The sequence below is a fragment of the Lepidochelys olivacea genome (genome assembly GCF_965140295.1).
Source record: "Lepidochelys olivacea isolate rLepOli2 genome assembly, chromosome: 2".
Classification (NCBI taxonomy): Eukaryota; Metazoa; Chordata; order Testudines; family Cheloniidae; genus Lepidochelys; species Lepidochelys olivacea.
Genome location: NC_140412.1, coordinates 62,004,769 through 62,019,810, shown reverse-complemented (window position 1 = coordinate 62,019,810; position 15,042 = coordinate 62,004,769).

Genomic DNA, 15,042 nt, shown 5'->3' with positions numbered 1-15,042 from the left:
CATACTGACAATACTCACTACCAAATATTACCTCATTTTGGTAACCAATGGAAACAGCCCTGAGCTGGCCAAAGCCAGTTAAGGCTGAGGCTGTTTGAACTTTTCTGTCACCCTTTTACTTTTTGTACTGCACATGCTCATTGTCATACATTATCTCATTCTGCACATGCTTGCTTAAACTGTTTTTTGCTTTAGAACCAAGATTACCTCATCTGACCTTACTACTCATGCTCCAGGACATTTTCTTCGTGACAATACCTCATTTTATATAATTTTTACTATTGGGCAAGCTCAGCCCAGAGATACTTCATGGCCAGACCTCATTTTACTCTCAGCTCTGGTCATGTGCCTTACAACATCCAAGGGTAAATGTCGTGCAGTTTTTCTCTGGTAAAATGACTCATGCCAGTTCCAGAGAGACAAGACAGGGGCACAAAATGGAGGAGAAGAATTCTTACACTATCAGAGAGCCCAGCAGAAGTTGCACATCTGGAAAACGAGAACTCTTCCAAGCAATGGACACACTTAGAATGCCGTCGCTTACAGGTAAGGCCTCTTGGCAGGAGAGGCAACATTTGAAACCTGGCAAGACAGGCATACCCTGACAAGAAAAAACATAACTATCCCCACTGGTAACGAGAGGAGTTAAATGATCCTTTCACTACTTATCTAACTAACTGTAATTATACTAATTTCTGGCAAGGAGCTGCCGGACTAACCGTAGGTAATCTGAAGCTTTGCTGTCCTTGGCCTGTGCGGCAAATAGGCGCGCAGGGAGGCAACTCGTCGCCTTTACTTTGCAGTTTTTGCTCTTCTTGTCACGAACAGAGGCGTTCGGTATGTGTGGGAGGGCAAGGCCTGGGCGTGTGTGAGTTTCTCTGATGGTCTCTGGAAAGGTCTATTTTGTTGAAAGGCAAGAAAGGGGAGCAGCGTGCTTTGCTATATCACGTGTCCTTGTTGGGTGGAGGTCCTTTCCAAGGTGGTGTGCAAACATAAAGGTAGTTTGTTTTGCGGTGTGAAGAGATCCCTAGATGGGGTGTACGCTGAGTTGACAGTGCGTGGCGGAGGGGGCGGGGTCTCCTTGTGATTGTGTGGGGAATTAGCTCAAACGGTAGAGCGCTCGCTTAGCATGCGAGAGGTAGCGGGATCAATGCCCGCATTCTCCAGTCTGCTGCTGCTGCACTTCCTCTCCCATCTTTCTCTTTTTTCCATCCCCACCCGTTTGCACCCACATCACAGGGTTTGTGTCTGTGCAGAAAGGAGCGTTGCAGTAAGCCTTTTGTCCTGAGGCAGCAAAAGGGGCAGCCTCTCTTTCAGGAGAGTGTGTGTCTCAGTTCTTTCCTTTTGCCAGTCTCTTTGTGTTTTTTTTTTCCTGAGGTAGGCGCGGGAGGTGGAGTCGGGTGTGAAAGGGTACGAGCAGGAATGTGTCAATTATTGACGAAGGGGAAGGGGAATGGACGGAGAAAATGTTGTGTTTTAAAAGGCCCCTTTCAAGCCAGGCAGGAGGCTGCGAACATGTTTTCCATTGCACCACCGTCCCTGTTCTGGGTGGGAATCAGGGCTGGGGTCCCAACATTGTGCTGCGCGTGCTTGAGACACTCCCGGGTCCCCTGTGGTAGGATGCTAGCGTTGCGCCCCCTGGCGTTCCGTTCTTACCTTGCGGCATTGTCTTCGTGCCATGCCTGTTAGGGAGCCTTTGAGCGCTATGTGTGTGCGGCCTTGCCGTTGGGTGAATTGAGGGTAGAGTAGGCGGCGACCCGGCAGCCGGGAGGATGAAGAGATAGGTGTGTGTCGCTTATTCTTTTCAAGGGCTGGGCAGAGGCAAGCCTATAATTATCAGTTAGTGCCAGTGGCACTTCTGCCTGACACCTTGAGTCACTCGGGGCCCTATGCACCTGTCTTCCTTCGATAGCTCAGCTGGTAGAGCGGAGGACTGTAGGCTTAATACCCCTGGGAATCCTTAGGTCGCTGGTTCGACTCCGGCTCGAAGGAGTGAGCTTTTGATTCCACGCTCTTCTTTAGAGCTCCTGCTCTGGCCGCTGCCACGTTTTACTGCATTTGTGCGAGACTGGCCTCTGGAGGTCGGCTGCATTTAAAGCACCACTTGCCACTTCTTTCACCTACCACACCTGCTTCCAAGTACCTAGGCCACAGTTTACGCCTTTATAGGCTGAGTTCCTTTTTTTCGCCCTCCCGCACTCACAACGTAGACATCTAGCTATGGATCTCAGGCTTCAGAAGTGCCATTCATCACCCTGGTAGCGGGGCGCCTTTGTCATAAAATAGACCGGCTGTAGCTGTGTCCCCAAGCTGTCTTCGGGGTTTTTTGCCTGGGGCAGAGGTGTCGCAGAAACGTGGTTTCTGGTGGCGGGGAGGAGAGGAACGTAGGGGGAAAAGGAAAGGCCCTTTAGTCGCTGAGAGTCCCTTGTCCTTCAGGCTCAACCTATTGTGTGCGCTGCGGACGGCGGGCTATTATGCTCAACGTTGTAGCAATGTGTGCCTTTCAGTGGTTTGCTCTCTCTTTGTCCATCTTTTCTCGGCATCACAGAGCTCAGTTTGTAGAGTAGTGCGAGGGAGCGGTCCCATTTCTTTCCGTTTTGGGCTTTTGTCCATGACATTTGTCGAGCTGGGATGTCTTTGGGCAACCGCGATTGCAAAGGCTTCTGGCAGAGAATTGCTAGAAGCCCAATCTGGTGGAATATCTGGCAAGGAGCTGCCGGGCTATCCGTAGGTAATCTGATGCTTTGCTGTCCTTGGCCTGTGCAGCGAATAGGCGGCCAGGGAGGCAACTCGTCGCCTTTACTTTGCAGTTTTTGCTCTTCTTGTCACGAACAGAGGCGTTCGGTATGTGTGGGAGGGCAAGGCCTGGGCGTGTGTGAGTTTCTCTGATGGTCTCTGGAAAGGTCTATTTTGTTGAAAGACAAGAAAGGGGAGCAGCGTGCTTTGCTATATCACGTGTCCTTGTTGGGTGGAGGTCCTTTCCAAGGTGGTGTGCAAGCATAAAGGTAGTTTGTTTTGCGGTGTGAAGAGATCCCTAGATGGGGTGTACGCTGAGTTGACAGTGCGTGGCGGAGGGGGCGGGGTCTCCTTGTGAGAGTGTGGGGAATTAGCTCAAACGGTAGAGCGCTCGCTTAGCATGCGAGAGGTAGCGGGATCAATGCCCGCATTCTCCAGGCAGCGGTGGCTGCTGCTGCTGCTGCACTTCCTCTCCCATCTTTCTCTTTTTTCCATCCCCACCCGTTTGCACCCACATCACAGGGTTTGTGTCTGTGCAGAAAGGAGCGTTGCAGTAAGCCTTTTGTCCTGAGGCAGCAAAAGGGGCAGCCTCTCTTTCAGGAGAGTGTGTGTCTCAGTTCTTTCCTTTTGCCAGTCTATGTGTGTTTTTTTTTTCCTGAGGTAGGCGCGGGAGGTGGAGTCGGGTGTGAAAGGGTACGAGCGGGAATGTGTCAATTATTGACGAAGGGGAAGGGGAATGGACGGAGAAAATGTTGTGTTTTAAAAGGCCCCTTTCAAGCCAGGCAGGAGGCTGCGAACATGTTTTCCATTGCACCACCGTCCCTGTTCTGGGTGGGAATCAGGGCTGGGGTCCCAACATTGTGCTGCGCGTGCTTGAGACACTCCCGGGTCCCCTGTGGTAGGATGCTAGCGTTGCGCCCCCTGGCGTTCCGTTCTTACCTTGCGGCATTGTCTTCGTGCCATGCCTGTTAGGGAGCCTTTGAGCGCTATGTGTGTGCGGCCTTGCCGTTGGGTGAATTGAGGGTAGAGTAGGCGGCGACCCGGCAGCCGGGAGGATGAAGGGATAGGTGTGTGTCGCTTATTCTTTTCAAGGGCTGGGCAGAGGCAAGCCTATAATTATCAGTTAGTGCCAGTGGCACTTCTGCCTGACACCTTGAGTCACTCGGGGCCCTATGCACCTGTCTTCCTTCGGTAGCTCAGCTGGTAGAGCGGAGGACTGTAGGCTTAATACCCCTGGGAATCCTTAGGTTGCTGGTTCGACTCCGGCTCGAAGGAGTGAGCTTTTGATTCCACGCTCTTCTTTAGAGCTCCCGCTCTGGCCGCTGCCACATTTTACTGCATTCGTGCGAGACTGGCCTCTGGAGGTCGGCTGCATTTAAAGCACCACTTGCCACTTCTTTCACCTACCACACCTGCTTCCAAGTACCTAGGCCACAGTTTACGCCTTTATAGGCTGAGTTCCTTTTTTTCGCCCTCCCGCACTCACAACGTAGACATCTAGCTATGGATCTCAGGCTTCAGAAGTGCCATTCATCACCCTGGTAGCGGGGCGCCTGTGTCATAAAATAGACCGGCTGTAGCTGTGTCCCCAAGCTGTCTTCGGGGTTTTTGCCTGGGGCAGAGGTGTCACAGAAACGTGGTTTCTGGTGGCGGGGAGGAGAGGAACGTAGGGGGAAAAGGAAAGGCCCTTTAGTCGCTGAGAGTCCCTTGTCCTTCAGGCTCAACCTATTGTGTGCGCTGCGGACGGCGGGCTATTATGCTCAACGTTGTAGCAATGTGTGCCTTTCAGTGGTTTGCTCTCTCTTTGTCCATCTTTTCTCGGCATCACAGAGCTCAGTTTGTAGAGTAGTGCGAGGGAGCGGTCCCATTTCTTTCCGTTTTGGGCTTTTGTCCATGACATTTGTCGAGCTGGGATGTCTTTGGGCAACCGCGATTGCAAAGGCTTCTGGCAGAGAATTGCTAGAAGCCCAATCTGGTGGAATATCTGGCAAGGAGCTGCCGGGCTATCCGTAGGTAATCTGATGCTTTGCTGTCCTTGGCCTGTGCAGCGAATAGGCGGCCAGGGAGGCAACTCGTCGCCTTTACTTTGCAGTTTTTGCTCTTCTTGTCACGAACAGAGGCGTTCGGTATGTGTGGGAGGGCAAGGCCTGGGCGTGTGTGAGTTTCTCTGATGGTCTCTGGAAAGGTCTATTTTGTTGAAAGACAAGAAAGGGGAGCAGCGTGCTTTGCTATATCACGTGTCCTTGTTGGGTGGAGGTCCTTTCCAAGGTGGTGTGCAAGCATAAAGGTAGTTTGTTTTGCGGTGTGAAGAGATCCCTAGATGGGGTGTACGCTGAGTTGACAGTGCGTGGCGGAGGGGGCGGGGTCTCCTTGTGAGAGTGTGGGGAATTAGCTCAAACGGTAGAGCGCTCGCTTAGCATGCGAGAGGTAGCGGGATCAATGCCCGCATTCTCCAGGCAGCGGTGGCTGCTGCTGCTGCTGCACTTCCTCTCCCATCTTTCTCTTTTTTCCATCCCCACCCGTTTGCACCCACATCACAGGGTTTGTGTCTGTGCAGAAAGGAGCGTTGCAGTAAGCCTTTTGTCCTGAGGCAGCAAAAGGGGCAGCCTCTCTTTCAGGAGAGTGTGTGTCTCAGTTCTTTCCTTTTGCCAGTCTATGTGTGTTTTTTTTTTCCTGAGGTAGGCGCGGGAGGTGGAGTCGGGTGTGAAAGGGTACGAGCGGGAATGTGTCAATTATTGACGAAGGGGAAGGGGAATGGACGGAGAAAATGTTGTGTTTTAAAAGGCCCCTTTCAAGCCAGGCAGGAGGCTGCGAACATGTTTTCCATTGCACCACCGTCCCTGTTCTGGGTGGGAATCAGGGCTGGGGTCCCAACATTGTGCTGCGCGTGCTTGAGACACTCCCGGGTCCCCTGTGGTAGGATGCTAGCGTTGCACCCCCTGGCGTTCCGTTCTTACCTTGCGGCATTGTCTTCGTGCCATGCCTGTTAGGGAGCCTTTGAGCGCTATGTGTGTGCGGCCTTGCCGTTGGGTGAATTGAGGGTAGAGTAGGCGGCGACCCGGCAGCCGGGAGGATGAAGGGATAGGTGTGTGTCACTTATTCTTTTCAAGGGCTGGGCAGAGGCAAGCCTATAATTATCAGTTAGTGCCAGTGGCACTTCTGCCTGACACCTTGAGTCACTCGGGGCCCTATGCACCTGTCTTCCTTCGATAGCTCAGCTGGTAGAGCGGAGGACTGTAGGCTTAATACCCCTGGGAATCCTTAGGTCGCTGGTTCGACTCCGGCTCGAAGGAGTGAGCTTTTGGTTCCACACTCTTCTTTAGAGCTCCCGCTCTGGCCGCTGCCACGTTTTACTGCATTTGTGCGAGACTGGCCTCTGGAGGTCGGCTGCATTTAAAGCACCACTTGCCACTACTTTCACCTACCACACCTGCTTCCAAGTACCTAGGCCACAGTTTACGCCTTTATAGGCTGAATTCCTTTTTCTTCGCTCTCCTGCACTCACAACGTAGACATCTAGCTATGGATCTCAATCTTCAGAAGTGCCATTTATCACCCTGGTAGCGGGGCGCCTTTGTCATAAAATAGACCGGCCGTAGCTGTGTCCTCCGGGTTTTTTTGCATAGGACAGAAGTGCCGCGGCAATTTAGTTTCTGCTGGCAGGGAGGAGGGAAAGAAGGGTGGAAAGGCTCTTTAGTCGCTGAGTTTCGTTTGGCCTTCCGGCTCAAGGGTTCCCTGTTGAAAGAGCTTATATTTCTTAAAGGTCTTTTCCTCTGGTGAATTTTTCAGTGATAGAGCAAGGATCCCTTAGTATCTTGATGAATTTCCAGTTAAGCTCTTGAGCATATCAGTAATCCCATGTAAGTGAATAGCACTACACAGGTTCTTCGAGAGACTAGGTTGTGTCTTTTATTTGACAAACTGAGAAGCTTTTATTGGTGAAAGAGAGAAGATCTTACATTGAGCTCTTCTTCAGCTCAGGAAAATATCCAGAGACTTTTTCTACACTACTGGTTACTTCGGTATAATTTATGTTACTGAGGCGTGTGAGTTGACCACACACCTGATCATCTCCTACCAACATAGCTACCGCATCTCACAGAGGCAGGAGTTATTAAGCGAAGAGGAGATCCCTGTTCCTTAATAAAAACCAGCAGGATCTTATTAAAGGGGAAAAGGCAAAATGCCACATTTATTGTGAATGCAGAAAGTATCATAGTAAGCAGTTAGTTATAGCTATAACATTCCATTCAATTTCATATTTATTCACACATTCATTCATACACACACACAGGTTCTGCAAGTTTGTTATCATAGTTACCAGGCTTAGAGTTTCAGAGTAACAGCCGTGTTAGTCTGTATTCGCAAAAAGAAAAAGAGTACTTGTGGCACCTTAGAGACTAACCAATTTATTTGAGCATGAGCTTTCGTGAGCTACAGCTCACTTCATCGGATGCATACTGTGGAAACTGCAGAAGACATTATATACACAGGCTTAGAGTTGTTCTTGCCAAGCTATTGGCCAGGTGGCCTGGACACGAGGAGGGAACAGGGCCTTGTCAGATGCTAATCTGATGCTCCTGGAAGTTGGTTTGCAGAATCAGGCCCCAAAGTTCTCAGTTTCTAGAGTCCATTTTTAGAGGAATTTATTCCTATACCAGTCTGTGGGAATTGCTTCATCATGCTGTTGCTGAATCAATCAGCACATGGCACCCTCCTGACGGCTCCATGCTGCCAGATGTTATCTTGCTCTTCGATTCTCCCATCCTTGAGGCTGTTGGGTGGATTCCAGTCTGCCCTCTGGGAGTCCTCTGCTTGTTTCTACTTGATGCCTTCTTCGGCCGATCAACACTGGATTCTTAGGCTGGCACTTCCGTGATCATTCAGTTATTATCCACACACTCCTCTATCTCTATTTTAATCACAATTGTTAACAAAGCGAGATAAATACAACGAAAGGGCGGGGAGTCTCTGTGTGCTGTTTCTGTTGTTACAAAGTATCGCTTTGAGTCTCTCTCTCTGTGTGAGTATCAGAGTAGCAGCCGTGCTAGTCTGTATTCGCAAAAAGAAAAGGAGTACTTGTGGCACCTTAGAGACTAACCAATTTATTTGAGCATAAGCTTTCGTGAGCTACAGCTCACTTGATCGGATGCATACCGTGGAAAAAACAGTGAGGAGATTTATATACACACAGACCATGGAAAAATACACATTGTAAGGAGAGCGATCACTTAAGATGAGCTATTACCAGCAGGAGAGTGGGGTGGGGGAAGAGAAAACCTTTTGAAGTGATAATCAAGGTGGGCCATTTCCAGCACATTTCCAGGAGTTAACAAGAACGTCTGAGGAACAGTGTGTGTGTGTGGGGGGGGAGAATATAAACAAGGGGAAATAGTTTTACCTAGTATAATGACTCAACTACTCCCAGTCTTAACTTAGGCTTGAATACACCCCCACCCCCAGCCCCGAGCTTGCACCCAAATGCCGTCCCAGAGCCTGCACCCCTCACCCCCTTGCCCCAGCCCAAAGCCTACACCCAAACTCTGTCTCAGACCCTGCACCCCTCATCCCCTTCTGCACCCCTGCCCCAGACCAGAGCTTGCACCCAGCACCCAAACTTCCTCCCAGAGCCTGCACCCTGCACCCCTCCTGCACCCTAATCCCTAGCCCAGGGCCTGCACCCCAGACCTCCTCCCAGCACCCAAACTCCCTCCCAGAGCCTTAGGCAGGTGGGGGCGGAGTTTGGGGAGTGGGTGGGTTCTGGGCACCACCAACATTTCTACAAACCTGCCACCCCTGCATAGGTGCTTAGCTGTTTTGCTAGACTGGGGAGTAAAAGCATGTCATTTTGGGAGCAGGATCTCTTCCAGCCGTAGGAATTGTCTTCATTGTAACTTTCTCTCAGTATCCTGGAAGATTTTAACAGAAAAGTGTTTTTTTTTTTCCCCTAAAGGCCCAAACTTCTTTCCATTGAAGTCAATGGCAAAACTCATTTTCAGTGGGAGCAGGCTTAGGACCTAGTTTTTCTTTTAAGTGTATAACTGCACCTATATTTACTTAATGTGTAGGCCTTGCCTTTTAACATTTCTTAGAAGTGGGAGCAAAGCCTAAAACCTTCCCATCCTTCAAACCTGGAATTTCCTGTATCCGCCTTGCAAGTGACCAAGACTATACCACAAGATGACCTTATTCCTGCAATTTAGTGTGGAATCCAAACTGAGTGTGCCCTGGAGGTGCCTGTTCTGGGAAAATTTTCTTTTCCAAAAAATATTATGAAAGTTAATTTTGTATTTAGCTTGCCCCCCTTATGGCTACAGGTTTTGCAGGTGTCTAAAGCTGTCTGTTACTAATCTAATTTTTAAAAATAGCTGAGAGGTTTAAGAGAAAATATTTGTTCATTAAGATTTGAAATAAGATTCTTGTCTGGTGGCACAGAGCATTAAACAGTCATCTGCGTACTCTCCAGTGTAGCAGAAATTTGGCAGAGTAATGAAGTCCTTGTCTTCAAGAAATCATTTGGAAATATAGTTTAAAAACATCAAGGGCTGGATTTCTTACAGTTCTAGCCTGTATCTTTTAACTGAAAGTCATTTTCTAAGTACATTAAACACCTTGAGAATCTCTCTTTTATAAACATGAGGATACATTTTGCATGATTTCATTTCTGAACTGAACAGATGTATTTTAAAAACATCCCAACTATAATTGTTACATAACTGATAAGAACCTAGATTTTTTTGAGAAAATTGTTAAAACACTTCCCACAAAGAGGGACGTTATGAAGTGAAGCTTAAATATTTTAAAAAGCTAGAAGGAAAATGTGGTTAAACTTTTTAAAGATCAGTTTTCAAACTTTTTATTCTGTAACGTTTAAAAATTTTCCTGATCATTAAACAATACACATGCTTTCCTATTTCTCCTGGAGAGTGAGACATCTATGTAAAATAGGACCAGCATTGTAGTTACTTCATTTAATCCAGTTTAAAAACACATATGACAGATTAATTCATTTTCAGTGATAAAAATTAAATCATAGATTTAAATTTTATTTATATTGTGACAGGGTCATGCCAGATGGCTACCGGAGAGTGATAGAAGGCAGGTATATTAGCCCCAGATTAAGTAGGTCCCTTTCCCCTGGGTACGGTAACAGGGAAGGTTCCAGAACAATCAGTAACCTTCTGGAGACAATTAAGACAGGCTGATTAGAACACCTGCAGCCAATCAAGAAGCTGCTAGAATCAATTAAGGCAGGCTAATCAGGGCACCTGGGTTTAAAAAGGAGCTCACTTCAGTTTGTGGTGGTAAGGAGCTGGGAGCAAGAACGCATACTGTTGGAGGACTGAGGAGTACAAGCATTATCAGACACCAGGAGGAAGGTCCTATGGTGAGGATAAAGAAGGTGTTGGGAGGAGACCATGGGGAAGTAGCCCAGGGAGTTGTAGCTGTCCCGCAGCTGTTCCAGGAGGCACTCTAGACAGCTGCATTCCACAGGGCCCTGGGCTGGAACCCCGAGTAGAGGTGAGCCCGGGTTCCCCCCAAACCTCCCAACTCCTGGTCAGACACAGGAGGAGCTGACCTGAACTGTGGGTTCACGAAAACAGCCAAACTGAGGGCTGCCGTGAAGCTCCAAGGCGAGCAAATCCGCCAATAAGTACAAGACCCACCAAGGTAGAGGAGGAACTTTGTCACAATATATATTTGGAGGGCAGTGGAATGTTCCCAAAACAATATAGGCCAGATGACATACCATATTAATTAAACCTATGTAGAGAGATATACCTCAGACATTTTACTATACTTGATATTTTAAAAATAGAACTAGAATTAGTCAAATATGGCATTTTTATTAGACAGATCTTCTCCCAAATTACTAAAGGCTTGTCTACACATGACATTTATTCTGGAATGAGGCACGGTGTGAATTTAAAGCGGAATAGCTATTCTTTATACACAGCCCTTAGCTAGCATGCAAGTATTTTACATTCCACACTCATCCCTATCTAGGTACATATATTTCAGTACATTTTTATCAGCTGCTTCTGATCCTGCAATTAACTGCATGCTAGTAGACTACTCCTTCCACACAGAGCCCCTTTGACTCTAGATAGGAGCAGCAGTCCACCCACACCTTATCAACTGCAGGATTGGGATTTAAGGACCAGTACTGTCCCCTCTGGGTGGTGGGGATGCAAATTTAGTGAATTCCCATTGTGTGTGTGTGTGTGTGTGTGTGTGTGTGTGTGTGTGTGAACAAGAGAGGTAAGGGGGGAAAAAGAAAGGCTCTCTGTGCTGTGAAACATTCAAAACAAAGGATAAAAGTTCACCTCCAAGAAAAGATCAATTTTGGAAAATTTTACCACAGAAAATAAATATTTTAGAAACTTGTGAGAAAGAGAAAACAGAAGATCAGAATGGAAGCTATTTTGCAACCTTCACTATAGTGATCATGATCAGAAGTTCCTATAATAACCGAGCTGAGGTTAAAATTGGGTAAAGAAAGAGTTTTATCATAAAAAATAAATTTAAATTTTCACCAGTGTTATATGACTTAAGAAATACAGAGTGCGAGAGAAACAATGGAGGTATTTCTAACTTTTCTAATTCTTCTTTTATTTTCCAATAAGACATTTTAACAGTTTGACATATGTAAACCAAGAAAAGAAAAATGTTAAAATATTACACACAGCTGTCATTCAGCAACCATAACAACATGTACGGGTACTGCAAGATTATTTTGCCAACACTATGTGTGTGTGTGCGTGTACATATTATCTGAAAAAATTGTTAAAATGCTTCCCACAGAGAGGGAAGTTATATACACTTACACGAATAATGATTTTTTTAAGATTGATTTACGTTTATAGAAAAATCTGACTTTTTCAAATGCATTTATCAATTAAGGCTAGCTGATATTTTACATAGATAATTCTAGTACTTTAAGTGCTGCAATTGTGCAGCCTTAGCTGGTTGCAATAACAATATTTTTAAGAGTTGAAAATTAAGATGTCCCATGGTAGTATGGTATAAAGTACTGCTAATCTGGAATGTGCATCATGAGGTTCAAAATACCAACACAATTAACACATTCATTGCACTTTTGAAACATATCTGCCATTTCAATACTCCCAGCTTTCCTCACGAATTTCAAGCATCTACCGTACAACAAACTATCTCCTTTAGAAAACAAAACAATATGTGCTTTATTCCAGACACAAATGTTATCTCAAATGAAGGGAGATTGTCTTCAACAGTGGGGAAAAAAATTCAGATGGTTGTAATTACTAAAGATTGTGCGTCCTCAGATGCAGGCATATAAATTAATTTCCTTTTTAATAAAAGTCATGCCATTGCAGTTATACACAAGCCCTAAGGTAACTGGGTCTAAAATAAACAGAGAAATTCACAGAGGAAATGATAGATGAATTACATAGGAATTGAATGCAAGTTTCAGTAAAAAATTCAAGTTCCTAAAATAATATATATAATCCTCTCAAAGGGCTTAAGCATTTCCTATCCATGATGATCTAAACAAACTGAGGCAAAAAATAAGAGTAAATGTTCTTTGTTATTAGTATTACCAATACTTGTTGGATAGTATGGCAGTGTCTGACAAATTTGAGATGACATCCACTAATAATAATGATAATACTTAGCACTTATATAAAGCTTATATAGCGCTTTTCATCTATAGTTCTCAGCAGGTAAGGATCATATCTTTATTTTACAGACAAGAAAACAGGTGCAAAAAATGCCTTGCACAAGGTCACCCAGTTGATTCCTAGGACAAGTCCGGACTAGAACCCAGGGCTCTTAAGGCCTAGTCCCACAACCTAGCTGCTGGACCATACAGCTTGCCAGACATCTACAGTTTTCAGAAAGGCTTCCACTAAGCAATTTTTTGTAACAAAAAACAAACCAAATGTCACAGCAAATATTTCACACCCTTAACATTTCACAAGAGGGTCAAAACTTAACTCTCATGGCAAACATTTCCTCATGGATATGACTCCCAGGCTGTGAAAAGTACCACTGTAGTTAATAAAAAATGAGTCCTTAAGGAAAAATATCATGTTGTTAAGTCATTAAATAGTTTAGTGTAATTGCTGTTAACTCCAAAATAAATATGCACATTGCCTAGCTAACTGGAGACTCCCTGATGTCAGTTGTTCCATAAGTCTTGGCACAAAAAAATCTTAAGTGCAATCACTTATCACACCATATTTTAGCCATTTCCTTCTTTTAAGCACTTGTACCCTCAAAATGGATGTAGCTTCAAGTTGTTTTTGTAGTATATTTATATTTCAGATAAACAACAAATCAATTTTTGAGTTTCTATACATCTTAGCACAGTATGACCCCAATTCTGACTGGGGCTTGCGTGCTATTGCCCTACAAATAAATAATATACTTAACTACAAAGAAATGTACCTGGACTTTAACAGGGTAATCTAAAATGAACAAGTCACATGAGCTTTGCCAAAAGGGAGGAAGAGGAACAAATATTAACCATTGTTAATTTATTATGTTCACTAGAGCTTTTTGAACCATGTAGATTAAACACTGATTAACATGTCAACATAATTCATTTACATCTCCTTAACAGAAATGCATTCTTTTTACTTTGGAAGTATCTTTGGTAACTTCTGATAACCAGAAAGAGGTTTTTTAATAATACATAAAATAAAAAAAATAAAGAATGGATGGAGATAATAAAACTTTTAAATAGAGATTCCCTCCTTATTCTGGACTACTTACTCATACAAAATACCCACTGACATCAATATTCAGCTAAATTGCTTGCATAAATAATTACTTGCATGAGCAAGTGTTGCAGGATTAGGATTTAATTTAGGCAAACAAAATAAACCAATCATATCAGAAGCTAATGTGGGTGCAGACAGTTTTGTGGAGCAGAACATTTCTTGTAACTTTTACATTGCAAATATATAAGGATCAATTTTCCAGAATGCTCGGTATGCCCAACTGGGGCTAGATTTTCAAAAGAACTCTGCTTCTAATAGAAACCCAAATTAAGTGACTAGGATTTTCAGAAATGCTTAGAACGCAGCAGCTTTCTTTGCTGTTAAAGGGAGCTGTGGACTTTGAAAATCTGGCTACTTTAGTTAGTTGTGTAAAAGGAAGATGCTGGCTGAAGAGTCCTTTTGAAAATCTGGCCTTTGTATCCTGAATATCTAAGCAAGCATGTTTTCAGTTTTGCTAAATGCTGTTTGCAATCACTGACTGACAAAGTATTGCCAGTCTAAATCACTTCAGAAATTAGTGATGGGTAAATATACTGAGTAGTTGATACAACCATTATTGTGGAACTTCAGAGCTAAAGTCCATAACCTTAAGTATTTTGCTATGAATATGAAATCTGAGAATTAATAATAGTGGTACTGCTGCTTTATGTAACTAATTATCCCAGAGACCATATATATATTGCTCACAAATGTTGCCTTTGCAGTTTAACTCTAAAATAATCCAGGAATATAGAAAGAAAATTTGAAAGCTGAACAGTCCATTTTCAATTCAATTTATATATTTAGATATAGTGCAGACATCAGCAACATAAATTCATTCCTATACATACATGATTCCTACATCTGTACCTCATCAACATACAAGTTTCTGAAAATCTTACTTTTGCAGACTTCAAATACCACATTCTTACCCAGAATCACTGCAAGTTTTGTGTTCTACCTCGGTTGTTTATTTGCAAGAGGCTGCACTGTACTTGAATTTATTATCCTATTGTGCAATATTGTGGCTGTTCAAAATATGAAATACCTAGACATTGTTTTATAAATAGGGCCCTACCAAATTCACGGCCATGAAAAATGCGTCACAAACAGTGAAATCTGGCCTCCCCCGTGAAATCTGGTCTTGTGTGTGCTTTTACCCTGTATTACACAGATTATATGGGGGAAACCAGCGTTTCTCAAATTGGGGGTCCTGACCCAAAAGGAAGTTGCAGGGGGGTCACAAGGTTATTTTAGGGGGGTCGTGATATTGCCACCCTCACTTCTGTGCTGCCTTCAGAGCTGGGTGGCTGGAGAGTGGCTGCTGTTGGTCGGGCGCCTAGCTCTGAAGTCAGCACCCTACCAGCAGTAGTGCAGAAGTAAGGGTGGCAAACCCATGCCATCCTTACTTCTGTGCTGCTGCTGACAGTGGCTCTGCCTTCAGAGCTAGGCTCCTGGCCAGCAGCCACTGCTCTCCAGCTACCCAGCTCTGAAGGCAGCACTGATGCCAACAGCGGCACAGAAGAGTAGCAGTACTGCAACCTCCCCTAGAATAACCTTG